The sequence below is a fragment of the Sminthopsis crassicaudata genome, chromosome 3 (assembly GCF_048593235.1).
Source record: "Sminthopsis crassicaudata isolate SCR6 chromosome 3, ASM4859323v1, whole genome shotgun sequence".
NCBI lineage: Eukaryota > Metazoa > Chordata > Mammalia > Dasyuromorphia > Dasyuridae > Sminthopsis > Sminthopsis crassicaudata.
The window spans coordinates 296,159,624-296,177,383 of NC_133619.1; the positions used below are offsets into that span (position 1 = coordinate 296,159,624).

Sequence of the window (17,760 nt, forward strand, 5' to 3'; positions counted from 1 at the left end):
TGTGGGAATTACATCAATATCTGGAGATAGAGCTGATTTGGAGATGTATCTTAATTAAAAATAGAAAATCCAATTTATTTAATTATCAGTTGACTAGAGGGTTTTATGAGTAAGGACATTAATCTATGGAGTTTATTGAAGGCAAGACCAACAAGGGCAGGCATATTTTTGTAGAAAATATATAATTTAAAGTTAAAGTAATGCAATCTAATTAATTGATAATGATTTATGGCAAAGGCAAATTAGAAAATAATGAAAGAAAGAGTAATAGGATCATATATAAAAGCTCCAAGGTAACTGGAGAATTGACTAATTTGTTTTAAAATCATCTAAATTCTAGTTACAAATATTAATATTAATAGTTATAAATGTTAATTAAACTATTTTTACTGAATTTCCTGTTAAATCAGTTTCATTTAATGAGACCGCAAAATATTTCAAAGAAACAAGTTTCTGTTGGACTTTGATGATTGGTTCTTTTCATATTATAGCTTTTGGAAAAAGGAAGAATTTTTTAGAAGCAAATTTTACTCTCAATTTATTTAGTATATTCCTTGTCTCCAGAAGAGTGTTTCTGCCTACTAAAATATTTCAGACTTCAAATGAGAAAGTTCAGCCATATTTTTAGTGAAGCAAATATTAGTTTTAATTTTGATCTACCCCAAATCCACAACCAACCAACATACATTTGTTTTGAGGCAGACAGAAACATATCTAATAATTATAGGCTAAGGGACAAGTCAAAAGATGTGAAGGTGGAAAGGTTTGTTTTTTTTTTTTTAATGATTGAACATTTATTAAAGACTTTGTATGAGCAAAACATTGTTTCAAAGCTTAGAAATTTGAATAAAACAGTCCCTGTTTGCATTCTAATTAGAGCAGAAAATGCATATAGAAGGTTTAGCTGCAAAGTAGGTAGAAAAGCCCAGTGGGAATTAAAGTTTAGTGGCAAAGTAAGTGTTAAAAAAAAAAAAGAATTATTTTCATATGGATTTATGCAAATCATATGAGTGAGGCCATTAATTTGTGGAATTTATTAATGGCAAGGCCAACAAGGGCAGGCAGATTTTTATGAAAAGAATGTATAATTTAAAGTTAATTGAAGTTTCTGATGTTGAAACACTTGACAATACCAATGACTTTGATGGTGAGAACTTTCTTTCCTGGGTCCTTAGGAAATAGTTATAAAGGAGGAAGAGCAATACTTGTTGAAGCCTTCATCATATTATATCTCCTCAGGATCTACTTCTTTGGTTTGTGGCTGGAGGTGAGCTATAAATAAATCTGGTAGCTTAATGGGATGCTTCATGTTCTTGGGGCTCTTGAGTTTGCTTGCCTGTCAAGGGGAGTTAGGCCATATTTCATGTTAGTGTGGCTTTGGTGAAGATGTTGATTGTGATGAGGATAATGAGCTTGTTTACTGGACTGTTCCCTTAGATTGTGTCTTCAGGATTATGCTAGAAACAGTTCAATGGTTATTATTCCTGAGTCACTTAGGGCATAGGTTCCTGAGCTGTATCTATTGGCAACTGAAGGGAGATAGTGACAGTATTTAGACTTGCCAACTTTTTCATTTTCTCCCTCAGGATACCTGGATACCTCATCTATGCTAATTTGCCTATTCCAGTAACATTTTCCCTTTTTATTTAAAGAACAAATTTAAATTGTTATCTTCTGTGATAAAGGCATCTCTGTTAATAATTTTTCTCAAGTTGAATGTTTTATTACTACAAATTCCAACAGTATGGAATATATGACACCCTCACAAAGCAATCTTGAAAGAAATACATCTTTATTTAAGTAATACATAGAACCACAATTCCATAAAAACTGATGCATTTTCAGATTCTCTTTAATGACATTTCTATTAGACTTTTTCCTATGCAGACTCAATAGTTTCTAGTTTGATTCGTGAAACATAATTTATAACAAGGCTAACAAAGGAAAATTCTGAAATTTCCTAATTTTATTTGAAACTTGATTTGAAAGTTTTTATACTGTACTATGGTTTCCAGAGTGGCAAAGATGCAATAATGTGGTCAGTTTATATATGATTGCAATACTCAAAAATGAGAGAGAAAACTCTGGACACATATTTGCAAGGGGACAATAAGTAAAGGAGCTTCATGAAACCTTCTTTCCCATCTCATTTCTACATTTGTATCATATAAGGATACCCCAAGAATTTCTGTAAGGAGGTTTCTTCACAGCTACCAAAGAAATAAAAGTGGATATTCTCTCAAACAGAAATTTCTTGCCTGTAAATAAGAGGGGAAACATGCTGAAAGGTTGGGAAGACAAGAATCACTGTCTTTTTTGCATCTCATTTTGTGAATTGTAAAGCAAAAATTAATTCATTCCTCTAATATTTAAAAACGGATTGCCCAGAATTACTCTTCCTGAAGTGGAAGTATATTACAGTCCCAGAGTAGAAATCATAGAGCAATTTATATATAAAACTCAAAGCCATGTTGATCATTATATTTGGATTGGATATATAAGGGAATTGGTGAAATAATGAAAATTCAGTTCCATAATGTTTTAGGATTTTCAATGTCATAAAACTTATGAAATAGATAAAACAAATATAATTAACTCTAGTTTACAAGTTAGGCAACATAAGACACATAGTAGTTACATAACTTGTCCAGGATAGCTTAACTAGAATCAGAATTTAGGAACATGGATCTAAAGCAAACAGTCAAATGTTGGAAGTAAAAACATGAAGCTTGGTCAAGGTGTAAGAAACAGTCCAGTGTGCATAAAACAGAGTACATGTGTCTGGGTAGAAGCAGTGTAAATTTTAATGATAAATTTAGAGATTAACGATAACAGATTTATATAGAGAATGATTAGAGACAGTTAGCTGGTACAATGGACAGAGGGCCTGACTCAGAAAGACTGAATTGAAATCTGCTCTCAGATACTTGCTAATTATATGATTTGAGGTATGTCACTTATTTTTTTCTTCTGCCTTTGTTTCCTTGTTTCTAAAATGGGGGTAATAATAGCACTCTGTCTCCAAGAGTAATAATCAGGATTAAATGAGACAATATTTGTAAAGCGATTAGCATAGTGTATAAGACATGGTAAGCATTACATAAATATTAACTATTGTTATTACTAATTTGGGATCAAGAGGTTAGAAAATAATGGAACATTTTCTAAACCATGAATGATAATTTTGCTTTGCATAGAGAAATGGATGGAGAAATGGACGAACAAACAAGGCAAAAACTCAGAAAGAGTAAGAATAGCTATCTGTGTTAAGGATATTGGATCATACAGAGCAGTCTGGAACAATGGAATTCATAAGGAGAATGTTTCAATATTCCAATGAATCTGTGGACTTCTCAATATGGACATGTAGTATAATGATGCAAATCATGACCATTACATACTCTTCCATTTTGTGAGAATCTAGTCCAGGTATTTGTCAAATCTTCTACAGGATTTATACTCCCATTTCCTCTAAATCTTTTCATATTATGTTGCTACTGATGCAGCATATAGGTTGTCCATCTGTTAAATCTCATTTGCTAATTCTGTTTTTTGGAAAGTAAAATTCTTCACTGGCAATGTGCTAATACCCTTATACACCTATCATGAATTTCTTTACTGCCCTCCCACAACCTTAAGACTTTAGACATTTTGTTATTTTGTGTTTACCAGCATGAAATTTTATAAGCACAAAAAATGTTGATGTTTAAAACATTATCTATGAATTTCCTATCCAACTCATAGTCTGAATTAAACAAAAGCAAACTTTGTCATCTTTTTATCTCTTGTGGTTATGAATAAAGTAGTTAGGCTTTGGTGTGATTATGGATTTCATTTTAATGTCTCTGTAATATTCTGAGAGATAGATAATGGATAGTTATCCTTGAGAGTCAGACTAAATATTTCAAATTTTCATCCTGTGACAATGTGAAATCATTGAAGGCTTTTTTGAGTCAAGGGGCTATGATATCATATGTAATCCAAACTATTTAATTTCCAGGAATTACTCATTAACCTAACTTTAGTTGTACATAAAGATGATCATAACCTTGCTTTTGTCATTGCCCACAAATGCACCACTACCATTTACAAGAATTCAGAAATCTTCTTATCTGATCATAATCTTTTGTGTTACCACCTTCCCTTCTACTTTTCAATATAAAAACATACTCCTCATCCACATCATGACATTCTATCTTTTCATCCCTCATTTATCTACCAGGCTATAATTCCTATTTTATCCAAAAAAATAAGGCATTTGTTATGAGGTCCCTCTTCTGCCTTCTTCCTCATCTAATATAATATAAATATTATCTATGGAGAAGAGAAGACTTTATGACAAAAGAAGAAATAGAGAAGATTATGAAAGGCAAAATGGATAATTTTGATTACATTAAATTAAAAAGTTTTTCAAAAGCCAAAAGAACATAGATTAGAAGGAGGGCAAAAAGCTAAGAAGCAATGTTTGCACCCAGTGTTTCCGAAATTAGCCTCATTTTTCAAAGATATAGGGAACTAAGTCTAATTTATAAAAATCAAGTTATTCCCAAATTGATAAATGGTAAAAGGATATGAAGAAGCATTTTTTTAGATAAAGAAATTAAAACTCTCTATAACCATACATAAATGCTTTAAATTACTTTTGGTAAAAAATGCAAAAATTAAACATCTCTCAGGTACCATCTCAAATCTATCATTTTGATTAATATGACAGAATGAAAAAGGATAGATGGAGAAGATTTGTGAAAATTGGTAATACATTGTTGGTGGAATTGTGAAGTTATTGAATCATTGTTGGAGCACTTTGAAACTATGACCAAAGGGTTATAAAACATTTCCCCACTGCTAGGTCTATACCAGTATCATACAAAGTGAAAAAGGGCCTATTGATACCAAAATATTTATAGCACCTCTTTTTTGTAGTAGCAAAAAAAAAAAAAAAGAAAAAGAAAAAAGGAAATTGAGGTGATGTCCATTTATTGGGAAATGCCTGAACAAGTTGTGTTATATGATTATAATGGAATACTATCATGCTGTAAAAAATGATGAACAGATAGATTTCAGAAAAACTTAGAAAGATTTGAAAGTACTGACTCTGAATGATATGAGCAAAACAAGAACAGTATACAAAGTAATAGAAACATTGTGTGATGATCAACATTGATAGACTTTTCTCTTTTCTGCAATATAATGATTCAAGGCAATTCCAAGAGTCTCATAATGGAAAAATGCTATCCATATCCAGAGAAAGAACTATGGAATCTCAATGCAGTGAGAGGCATACTATTTTTTTCTTTCTCCCTGCCCCCTTTTTGTAATCATTCTCTTTTATTCTAATTCTTCTTCCGCAACATGACTAATGTGGAAATATAATTAATATGATTGTCTATGTATTACCTATATCAGATTGCTTGCTATCTGGGGGGAGGGGAAGGAGAGGAAGGGAGGGAGAAAATTTTGTAACTAAAAAGCTTTAAAAAGTTAATCTTGAAAATTATCATATATGTAACTGGGGGAAAAAAAAACACTATCAATTGGGGGAGAGCAAAGGCAAATACTGGCCTTATGAGTTCTAGGGAATTTTTGAAGTAGAAATCCCAGTCAAAGTTTACTGCATGGTCAGCCAAATAAGTGTGTTTCCCTCACTAACCAATGGTCTTCTCAATCACCTAGCCAGGACAAGATACATATTTTTAATAAAGTAGTCTGGTCCATTCCCTGTAGGCCAGGAGATTGAACTTGTGGCCCTTGCATCATAATTCCATGTCCACAAAGATAGTTGAATAACTAATATTTCATCACAGTTCAAATATCAAAAGAGGGTTGAAGACAAGAATAGAAAGAGAAAGAAAGAGAAAAATAATCTACCAAATGATGAGTAGTCTAATTTTAATCAGATCTTCAGTAGCTACTCACTAAGCCCTTTGTGATCATGCCAAAATGAATAAGTATATTGAAGATCAGGTAGGTTTAAGATGATTCTAACTCCACCAGTCTTTCCCTGGACTAGTGCCAAACATTACCCCTTACTTTTCTAGATATTCAGATTCCTTCTCCTAATCATGAGCTTTGATTGTGTTCACTCTGAAATTTAGTGGGATCATTATATCTGATTTGATTCCGTATTGGTTGGGTTTCACCTATATTCAATAATTTTTTTTTTCACAAATTAACCCATTTATTGTTGGACTATGGGCTACAGTTATTTGATAAAGATTTTACTGTTCTTTCAATTCCTTCAATCTTCTGATGGCAGATTTGACTGTGACTGCAAAGGTGGTAAGTTTTCATACAAGATCCACAATGCCAGATACTTATGGCCCGTCTCCTCATTTTGCTCTTGCCACAGAAAGAGCAGGTATACTTGGTATGCTGGCTAATTTCAATTTTCTTCACCATTTTTTCTGAAGGATGCACCGTAAAGTGTTCCATATTTACCAACAATTCCTACCTTCTTGGTACATTTAGCCTTGTCGACAACTGTAGGGCCAGAGCTTGGGGAGCACTTATATTAAATCTTAAAGTAAATCTATTTAATTCTATCTCAAAGAGCATTTAGTTTTACTTCGGAGAACACTGGAGCATCCCACAATATATTTGCTACTTATAAGAATGAACCCCAAAACTTTAAATTGTTTTAGAAAGAAATTAATTTATTCATTTGGTAGAAAAAAGAGGGGAAAGAAAGATTATTACAGAATGAAACATTAATGTTTCATTCAATTTTTGAAAAAAAATCCCAAACATTAAAGGTGTTATCACTAGAGAGATTCAAGGACAAATCACCAAAGAAGAGATTATTTTTGCTCAGCTATAAATAAATTGGATTAGATGGTGTATGGCCCTTCCCAATTTTGAAATTCTATTATTTTTTAATTAATTTTATAATTATCACATTTTTTGACAGTACATATGCATAGGTAATTTTTACAACATTATCCCTTGTACTCCTTTCTGTTCCAAATTTTCCCCTCCTTCCCTCCACACCCTCCCCTAGATAGCAGACATTCCCATACATATTAAATATGTTATAGTATATCCTAGGTACAATATATATGTGCAGAACCAAATTTTTGTTGTTGTTGTTGTTATTGCAAAGGAAGAATAGGATTTGAAAAATAAAAATTACCTGGGGAGAAAAACAAAAAATGCTAACAGTTTACACTCATTTCTCAGTTTTTCTTCTCTGGGAGTAGCTGATTCAGTCCATCATTGATCACTTGGAATTGGACTAGCATCAGAATACATACTCATATAGTATTGATGTTGAAGTGTATAATGATCTCCTAGTTCTGCTCATTTCACTCAGCATCAGTTGATGTAAGTCTCTCCAAGCCTCTCTGTATTCATCCTGCTGGTCATTTCTTACAGAATAACAATATTCCATAACATTCATATGCCATAATTTACCCAACCATTCTCCAATTGATGGGCATCTGTTCATTTTCCAGTTTCTAGCCACTACAAAAAGGGCTGCCACAAACATTTTGGCACATACAGGTCCCTTTCCCTTCTTTAGTATTTCCTTGGGATATAAGCCCAGTAGTAGCACTGCTGGATCAAAGGGTATGCACAGTTTGATAACTTTTGGGGCATAATTCCAGATTGCTCTCCAGAATGGTTGGATTCTTTCAGAACTCCACCAACAATGCATCACTGTCCCAGTTTTATCACATCGTCTCCAACGTTCATCATTATTTGTTCCTGTCATCTTAGCCAATATGACAGGTATTTAGTGGTATCTCAGAGCTATCTTGTTCTGATTAATAGTGATTTGAAACACTCTTTCATACGAGTGGAAATAGTTTCAATTTCATCATCTGAAAATTGTCTGTTCATATCCTTTGACGATTTATCAATTGGAGAATGGCTTGGTTTCTTATAAGTTGAGTCAATTCTCTGTATATTTTGGAGATGAGGCCTTTATCAGAACCTTTAACTGTAAAAATATTTTCCCAATTAGTTACTTCCCTTCTAATTGTGTTTGCATTAGTATTGTTTGTACAGAAACTTTTTAGTTTGATGTAATCAAAATCTTCTATTTTGGGATCGAAGGAGAATCTTTAGTTCTCCTTTGGTCACAAATTCCTTCCTTCTCCACAAGCCTGAGAGGTAAACTATCCTATGTTCCTCTAATCTATTTATGATCTCATTCTTTATGCCGAAATTATGGACCAATTTTGATCTTACCTTAGTATGTGGTGTTAAGTGTGGGTCCATGCCTAGTTTCTGCCATACTAATTTCCAGTTTTCCCAGCAGTTATTGTCAAATAATTAATTCTTATCCAAAAAGTTGGGATCTTTGGGTTTGTCAAAAACTAGATTGCTATTTTTATTCACTATCTTGCCCTGTGAACCTGCCCTATTCCACTGATCAACTAGTCTATTTCTTAGCCAATACCAAATGGTTTTAGTGACTGCTGCTTTATAATATACATCCAAATCAGGTACACCTAGGCTACCCTCATTTGATTTTTTTTTCATTAATTCCCTTGAAATTCTCAAACTTTTTTTCTTCCATATAAATTTTGTTGTTATTTTTTCTAGGACATTAAAATAGTTTCTTGGGAGTCTGATTGGTATAGCACTAAATAAATAGATTAGTTTAGGGAGTATTGTCATCTTGATTATATTCACTTGGCCTATCCAAGAGCACTTAATGTCTTTCCAATTATTTAAATCTGACTTTATTTTTGTGGCAAGTGTTTTGTAATTTTGCTCATATAATTCCTGACTTTCCTTTGGTAGATATATTCCAAAATAGTTTATACTATCGACCTTTATTTTGAATGGAATTTCTCTTTGTATCCCTTGCTGTTGGATTGTGTTGGTAATGTATAAAAATGCTGAGGATTTATGTGGATTTATTTTGTACCCTGCATCTTTGCTAAAGTTTTGAATTATTTCTAATAGCTTTTTAGCAGTGTCTTTGGGGTTCTATAAGTATACTATCATATCATCTGCAAAGAGTGATAGTTTGATTTCCTCATTTCCTACTCCAATTCCTTTAATCCCTTTCTCGGATCTTATTGCAGAGGCTAGCATTTCTAGTACAATATTGAATAGTAATAGTGATAGTGTGCAACATTGTTTCACTACTGATCTTACTGGGAAAGATTCCAGTTTATCGCCATTACATATGATGTTTACTGACGGTTTTAAATATATGCTCCTTATTATTTTAAGGAATATTCCATTTATTCCTAGACTCTCAAGTGTTTTTAGTAGAAATGGATGTTGGATTTTATTAAATGCTTTTTCTGTATCTATTGAGATGATCATATGTTTTTTGTTAATTTGATTATTAATATAGTCGATTATCCTAATAGTTTTCCTAATATTGAACCAGCCCTGCATTCCTGGTATAAATCACCCTTGGTCATGGTGTATTACCCTGGGGATGATTTTCTGAAGTCTTTTTGCTAATCTTTTATTTAAGATTTTAGCATCCATATTCATTAGGGAGATTGGTCTATAATTTTCTTTCTCTGTTTTCAGCCTATCTGGTTTAGCTATCAGTACCATGTCTGTGTCATAAAAGGAATTTGGTAGGACTCCTTCAATACCTATTTGTTCAAATAGTTTATATAGCATTGGAGTTAATTGTTCTTTAAATATTTGGTAGAATTCACATGTAAATCCATCTGGTCCTGGGGTTTTTTTCTTAGGGAGTTGGTTAATAGCTTGTTCTATTTCTTCTTCTGAAATGGGACTATTTAGACTACTTACTTCTTCCTCTGTTAATCTGGGCAAGCTATATTTTTGAAGGTATTCTTCCATAAGTTATCGAATTTATTGGCATAAAGTTGAGCAAAGTAGCTCCTAACTATTGTTCTAATTTTCTCTTCTATAGTGGCGAGTTCTCCCTTTTCATTTTAAGACTAACAATTTGCTTTTCCTCTTTCCTTTTTTTTAATCAGATTTACTAAGGGTTTGTCTATTTTGTTGGCTTTTTCATAGAACCAATTCTTAGTTTTATTAATTAATTCAATAGGTTTTTTTTTTTACTCTCAATTTTATTAATCACACCTTTTATTTTTAGAATTTCAAGTTTTGTGTTTGTCTGGGGGGTTTTAATTTGTTCCTTTTCTAATATCTTTAGTTGTAAGCCCAATTCGTTGACCTTCTCTTTCTCTATTTTATGCAAGTAGGCCTCTAGAGATATAAAACTTCCCCTTATTGCTGCTTTGGCTGTATCCAACACATTTTGGTAGGATGCCTCATTATTGTCATTTTCTTGGGTGAAGTTATAAATTAAGTCTATGATTTGCTGTTTCACCTAGTCATTCTTTAGTATGAGATTATTTAGTTTCCAATTATTTTTTGGTCTATTTTCCCCTGGCTTTTTATTGAATGTAATTTTCATTACATTTTGGTCTGAAAATGATTCATTTACTATTTCTGCCTTACTACATTTGATTTTGAGGTTTTAATGTCCTAGTATATGATCAATTTTTATATACGTTCCATGAACTGCTGAGAAGAAAGTGTACTCCTTTCTGTTTCCATTTAGCTTTCACCAAAGATCTATCATGTCAAACTTTTCTAGTATTCTATTTACCTCTTTGAATGCTTTCTTACTTATTTTGTGGTTTGATTTATCTGATTCTGCAAGTGCAAGGTTGAGATCTCCCACTATTATATTTATGCTTTTTATTTCTTTTTGCAGCTCTCTTAATTTCTCTTTTAAGCATTTAGAAGCTGCACCACTTGGTGTGTATATGTTTAATATTGATTCTGCTTCATTATTTATGCTACCCTTTAGCAGGATATAATGCTCTTCCTTATCTCTTTTAATTAGATCAATTTTTGTTTTTGCTTGATCTGAGATGAGGATGACTACTCCTGCTTGTTTGGCTTTACCTGAAGCATAGTAGATTCTGCTCCAACCTTTTACCTTTATTCTGAAAGTATCTCCATGTTTCAGGTGTGTTTCCTGTAATCAACATATAGTAGGATTCTGGCTTTTAATCCAGCCTACTAACTGCTTCCTCTTTATGGGGGAGTTTATCCCATTTACATTTATGGTTAGAATGACTAATTCTATATTGCTTGCCATCCTGTTAACCCCTACTTATGCTTTCCTCCTTTCCTTCCCTCTTTCTCCCCTCCCCAGTATTAAACTTGTAAGCACCACTTGCTTTTCAAAGCCCTCCCTTTTTAGTATCCCTCCCCACCTGAAAGTTCCTCCCCCTATCCTACCCCTTTTCCTCACAATTTCTGTATTCCCTTTTCTATTAGGTTCTTACTAAGTGCTAAGTCATTACTTAACAATTCTCTAGTTCTGGCCTCTACTGGAAGTTTTACTCTTAAGGATGAGCTTGCCTACTTAGGAGGAGAAAGTTCATTGGTTGAAGTAATTTTTCCCAGAAGCCCTTGCGTTATCTCACGCCCATTCCCTGGGAGGATAAAAGAAGGCGGCACTTGAAAGATAGAGAGGCTTGTCTGGGCCAGACTTAAGGCAGCTCTCTGGAGGAAGAAGAAGTCACTACTCTGGACCAGAGTTGGCGGTAATTTTCTGGAGACAAGGGCTCTCTACAGGAAGAAGAATCTGTCTGAGAGATTTGAGTTGACACAGCAGATCTCCTCCCAGGGAATGGGCCCCCAAAGAGGGAATGAGCGTGGGATAACGCAAGGGATTCTTTGAAAAATTACTTCAACCAATGAAGTTGCTCCTCCAAAACATGCAAGCTCCTCCCCAGGAGTAAAACTCCCAGTAAAGACCAGAACTAGAGAATTATTAAGTACCGGCTTAGCCCCTAGTAAGAACCTAATATCTCATTATCTCATTAGCACTTAGTAAGAACCTAACACTTCCCCTTAGCTTAGTCCTTCCCTCCCACTTTTCAATGAAGTGGAAGAAATTTCACCATAAATCTAATATGTCTATTGATACACACTATATTCATCCCACTCCTTTCTTTCTCTCAGATATAATAGGTTACTTTTGCCTCTTCATGAGATGTAGTACCACCACTTTACCCTTTTTTATGATATAATTTTCTTTCCACCTCTAGTTTCTAGGACAAATTATACATGTGTTCTTTACATATCTTTATGGTAGAAATATAGTTCTCAAGATTTCTTTTTTCCTTTTTAGAAATCTCTTGAGTTCTGTATTTGAAGATCAAACATTTTTTATAGATCTGTTTTTTTCATCAAGAATAGATAGAATTCATTTATTTATTAAATTTCCATCTTATTCGCTGGAAAACGATGTTCATTTTTGCTGGATAAGTTATTCTTGGCTGTATACCAAGTTCCTTAGCCTTTTGGAATATCCTATTCCAGGCCCTTTGTTCTGTTAATGTGGACGTTGCTAGATCCTGGGTTATCCTTATTGTGGCTCCTCCTTATCTGAATTGCTTTTTCTAGCAGCTTCCAATATTTTTTCCTTCGTCTGATGGTACTTGAACTTGGCCACTATATTTCTTGGCATTTTGATCTTAGGGTCCCTTAAAATAGGTGATCAATGAATTTTTTCAATGTCTATTTTACCCTCTGTTTCTAAAACATCTGGGCAGTTCTCTTTGATAATTTCCTGGAAAATAGTGTCCAGGCTCTTTTTTTCCTCACATTCTTCAGGGAATCCGATTATTCTCAACTTGTCTCTCCTGGATCTGTTTTCCAGGTCTGTTGTTTTTCCAATAAGATACTTGACATTCTTTTCAATTGTTTCATTTTTCTGGTTTTGCTTGACTACTTCTTGGTTTCTCCATGAGTCATTCATTTCTACTTGTTCAATTCTAATTTTTAATGATGTATTTTCTTCACCCCCTTTTTAATATCTTTTTGTAATTGTCCAATTGAGTTTTTAAGTGAGTTTTTTCTTCTATGGAACTTTTTTCCATTTCATCCATTTTATTTTTTAGAGAGCTGTTTTCTTTTTCCAACTCACTAATTTTATTTCTCAATGATTTGATTTCTTTATCCATTCTGGATGACTTCTCCAGACTCTCTTGCCAAGCTTCCCTTTCCTTTTTCCATTTCTCTTGTAGCTGTCTTATGAGAGCCTTTTTGATTTCCTCTATGAGAGTTTTGGCTATGGAGGAGCAGATCATACACCCCTTAGGGGATTCCTCTGGAGACAGTCTGCTTTTAGACTCCTCAGGGTTTGAAGTCTGCTCTCTCTCCATACAGAAGCTGTCAATGGTTAGAGTCTTTTTAATTTTTTTTGTTCATTTTGTCAGAGCGGTAATTGAATAAAACAAATTGACAAGAGAAACAATTGGTCTGTTTCTGGTTGGGGATGGGGATGGATGGTGTTACTGGGCTTCCTCTATAGACTGCGGAAGACAGCTGGGAGGCACTAGCACGGCAGCGATGGCTGTCACTGTGTCTGCACTCTGAGGCTCTGAGAATGGGCTGATTCACTCCAGGTGGGGGTGGGGGTGGGGGTGGCTGGATCCCGAGAGACACTAGCTTTCCAGGGTTTTATTCTTTACTTCCAGTGTTTATACCTTCTCTGCTGATCCTGGCTTGCTGCCAAGATGGAATATCCAAACTGGGGTAAAGGTAATTCCTCAGAAATGGCAGAGATCACACCCCTTCCCCTCTGGTATGAGCAGTGTGAGCTGCTTGCCTCTCTCTAGCTGCTTGCCCTCAGCCTGCACCCATTCTGTTCATCCCCTCTCCTGAGCAAACACAGACCTTTTCTGGCCAATTTCAAGAATGTTTTCTGTTGGTAATTATTTGTGGGGTTTTTTTTTCCAGTCAAGCATTAATTCCAAGGGTTTTCATGAAGTAAATTCTGAGAGAAAATGCAGAGCTCAAGCAGCTGTGCACCTCCTCGCCGCCATCTTGGCCGGAAGTTGAAATTCTATTATTTTACAAAGCATTACTTCTATTAAAGTACTTTGACATCTAAAAAGACAAAAAAGGCAAAAAAAAATGTGAAAGCCTGTTGCAGACAGTTAAATATCATTTAATACTTTGTGTATGTCATCATTCTACCAAGCTATAAATACCATCAGGAAAGGGACCGTGTATTCTCTAAATTTTGGATTTTCTTCAATCCCTAACACAGTACTCTAAACAGAGTAGTTGCTTAATAATTATTTGTTGAATGCAGAATAAATGAATGATGCATATTCCACCTACTTCTATGTGTGGCTGCTATATTTATATGTTTTTGAGGTTATGCTGTTGGCAAAGATAGAGAGTTAGAGGGTGTTCAGCTCCAGCTCCTTTCTATGGCTCTCTATAGACCTTTAATATACAATCTTTGCTATGTATCTACAAATGGCTTTCTGCCAAATCCCACTTAGCTAGGGAATTGTCTACTGGTGTGACTCAACAATTCTCTGAGGGCTGCCATCTGTCTCAGAGATTTTAATGGAAGAAAGGAGGATAAAAGAGCAGGGAAAAGGATTTTTTTCTTTAATTTATCTTTGTCCTGAAGTGGACTTGTATACCAGAAATGGACGGAATGTTTCATAGAAATTATAAATGTATGTTTGACCAAATGGAATAACTGTTTCAAGCAGAAAACATACTATCTTACATATGGACAATTTGAATTTGATAAAAATGTCCGTTTTAAAATTGAACTAAAAGTATTGAGAAAGTTCAACTGGATTTGGTCAGAGATTTGAATTCTAGTTTAGCTATTTATAAGCTGAGCAACTTTGAACAGTTCACTTAATCAGCTGGACTTCATTTTTCACATTTTTGAATTAATTGGTTAAGCTACATTATTTATAATATCTCTTCCAACTGCAAATTCATTAATTCTCTTCATTGATGAGCTGTCTTTTAAATTACCAATAGTGCAGTATATGATGTAGTAGATTTAGAGGTAAAAGACCATATGTGTACTATAGGCAAGTCACTTCATATTTCTGTACTTCTGTTTCTTCATCTATAAAACAAGAGTTGCAGTAGGTGCCTCCTGAGATCCTTTCCACCTGTAAATATATGATTGTATTTGAATAGCATTTCTCCTAGGACTTTTAAGGAATATCTAGGAAATGAATTTCCCTAACTTCAGTTGAGTTCATGGTGTTATAGAAAAGAAAAGCCTATATTACATAAAAATAGAAAAGATTATGAGAGTTTCCAATCCACATTAAGTATATAGTACAGATCAACATTTGCCAAGAACACAAAGACGGTGTAGAATACCAAGTGGCAATATGAAAGTGACCATAAGATCATGGAATTACAACCAAAAAAAGGCATTAAAGGTCATCTAGTTTAGATTCTCATTTTGTAGTTGAGGAACTGAGGGCCAAAATAAGTCAAAATGACATGCCATAAAACATACAGGTATTAAGTAATAGAATAAGTAAGTAGGCTTGAACCTTTACTCTAAATCCATTCCACTTATAACGACTCACAGAGAGTTATCTAGAATGAGCCCTTATGAAATTGATAGAATTTACATAAAAGAAGGTAATAGTGGTAACACTATTTCTGACCAGGAGCTCCAGAGGAGAAAAGTTGTTTTCCAAACCCTATGATATGTACTGAGGATAAAAAGACAAAATAGAAATGTTTGTGTTCTCAATAAACATGCATTTTGTTTTAGAGGAATAGCATTTATATACACATCAGTATAAGATACATATAAATACTTTCTCAGGGAGTATATGAGACTGATAGTAAGGGCAAATTGTTGATGGATCCAAGAGGACACAAGGAATTGGTAGGAAAGAATGAGACGTCACTGGAGGGATGGGATTGGTGTGGGTTAGTAAAGAAGAGAATACTCTTCTTGGCAGCATACAGTGAAAAAAAATCAAAGAGATTCTGAGCACACTTATAGGGATCATCATGTCCTTCACAGTAGTTTTGGTTGATTAATTTGATTACCAATCCCTGAGAAAAGAATAGAGCATGACGGATGAACAGTCCCTTGTTCTGCCTGATAGTGAGTATTGTGGTGGATAGAGTCCTTGAACCAATCTAACTATAAAAGGAGAATGTAGAAATTCCATATCAGTGCTACAGATAGGAAAGGGAGAAAAATGATATCCAACAGATGTGGTAAGAGGTGAAGGAGGTGGAAGGAGGAAATAGATGAAAAATCCTCCAGATGTATCAATTAAGCTGAGCCTTGAAAAATAGAGATTATTGAAGCCATGAAAATAAATGAACTCTTTAAAATAAAGAATGGAGCAAGAAGAGAGCCAAAGTCTGAGCCTAATACCCACTTAATTGAAGATTGAAAAATACATAACATTATATAATATTGTAGAATCAGAAGGAAGAGTTTTAAGAAGGAAAAAGTAGTAAATATTGCAATAATCATAGAGGAAATGGAAATGGAAAAGGTACCATAGGATTTTAAAATAAGTTGTTTACTCCTCCATCCTCCCCATGTTTGAGGACATCTTGTGCATAGTTAAAGGCAGGGGAAAAAACTTAATTGAGAGATAGAGTCTAAAGACAGTGAGGGAAAAATAAGTTTGGGAATGATATCCCTCAGGAGTAAGAGCTCAGTAAGTGATGATGAGTCAAACAGGAAAGAGATCAAATGCCCAGGTGGAGGAGTCAGAAGGCAGTGGCATCCTAGCTAGTGGCAGATGCTGTCCTCAGCCTCCCTGGTGGCACTTTGTCACTATTCACAAGTACTAACTTTCTCCTTGAATCACACTAAACATATGGCAAAGACAGCCTGGAGACAAAAATCTGCCAAGGGAGCAAATGGCTAAATAAAGTGGGATATGAAACAGAAAAGTTTGGAGAGAGGACACAGAAGTTTTTGAAATATCTTTTTGTTGCTCTTGCAACCTGTTACCTCAGGCTCCAATCATTGTAATAGCTCCTGTACATTGTTATAGCTCTTTTTAAAAAGCCATTCTTCTCCAGTACCTATCCATTTAATTGTGAAACCCAGTTTTGATACTTTGTAGAAGCTAATTATCCACCATTTATCTGCAAAGTCCTGCATTTGCCATCTATTAGTCCAGGAGCATAAATGATGTAAATCCTTTTATATCTTTCTACACTATATAATTATTTCTCATTTGTTTTTATTCTCTCCCAATTTAGTATCATCTGCAAAGTTGAAAATCATGTTTTCATATCATAATTAGGGTACTAGGAACCTCAGAGAAATTGCCCGGTGGATAAGCTTGCCTTTGCTTCTAATTTTAATGGGTAATTTAAAAGTTAGAAAATAAATTAGAATTGAAGGAAATAATGGACTGACGTGAAAGTATCTAGAATATGGATGAGGAAACATGACAGAGAAAAATAGGGCAAAAGTTCATCCAACATCAGTTCAAAATTGATGAGTTAAAGCAAAGTCCTTTCAAGAGACATGAACTTCAGGTCTACCATAAATCAGCTATGTGACCCAGGACAAGACATAAAAATTATGTTTCTCAGTTTCCACATCTGTAAAATAAGGGGCTTTAAGGTTTCTTCCTATTCAATGAGTCTCTGTTGATGAGGAGAAACAAACTGTCATTACTCTATTCTATCTTTGTATTGTTGAGAGATATAAAGGTGGAGTGGTGCATAAATTTTCCCTTGATTTCATTATGCTAATGAGATAAATATATTTCTTTTTATGTACAAAAATTAGCTCTCCTCCCTTACTTCATTTTGTAGGGAAGAAAAACGAAGGGAACAGAACATGCTTGTTTTATGTGCTATGGTATGTCTCTATTCCTCCCTCCCTTACTCTAATTTCTTTACAATCTCTGTCATATGTCTTTAATCCCATCACCTTTCTTCTAAATGTATCTACTGCATTTGACTTTGTTGATTATCCTTTCCCATAGAATACTCTTTCTGCTCTTAAATTTCATG

At 34.2% G+C, this 17,760-nt stretch overlaps 1 pseudogene; it reads right to left on the minus strand.

Moving 5' to 3' along the window:
• Nucleotides 1–6,218: 6,218 nt before the first annotated feature.
• The window catches only part of LOC141562039 (large ribosomal subunit protein eL43-like), a 106,883-nt pseudogene continuing 95,341 nt past the window's right edge, over nt 6,219–17,760 (minus strand).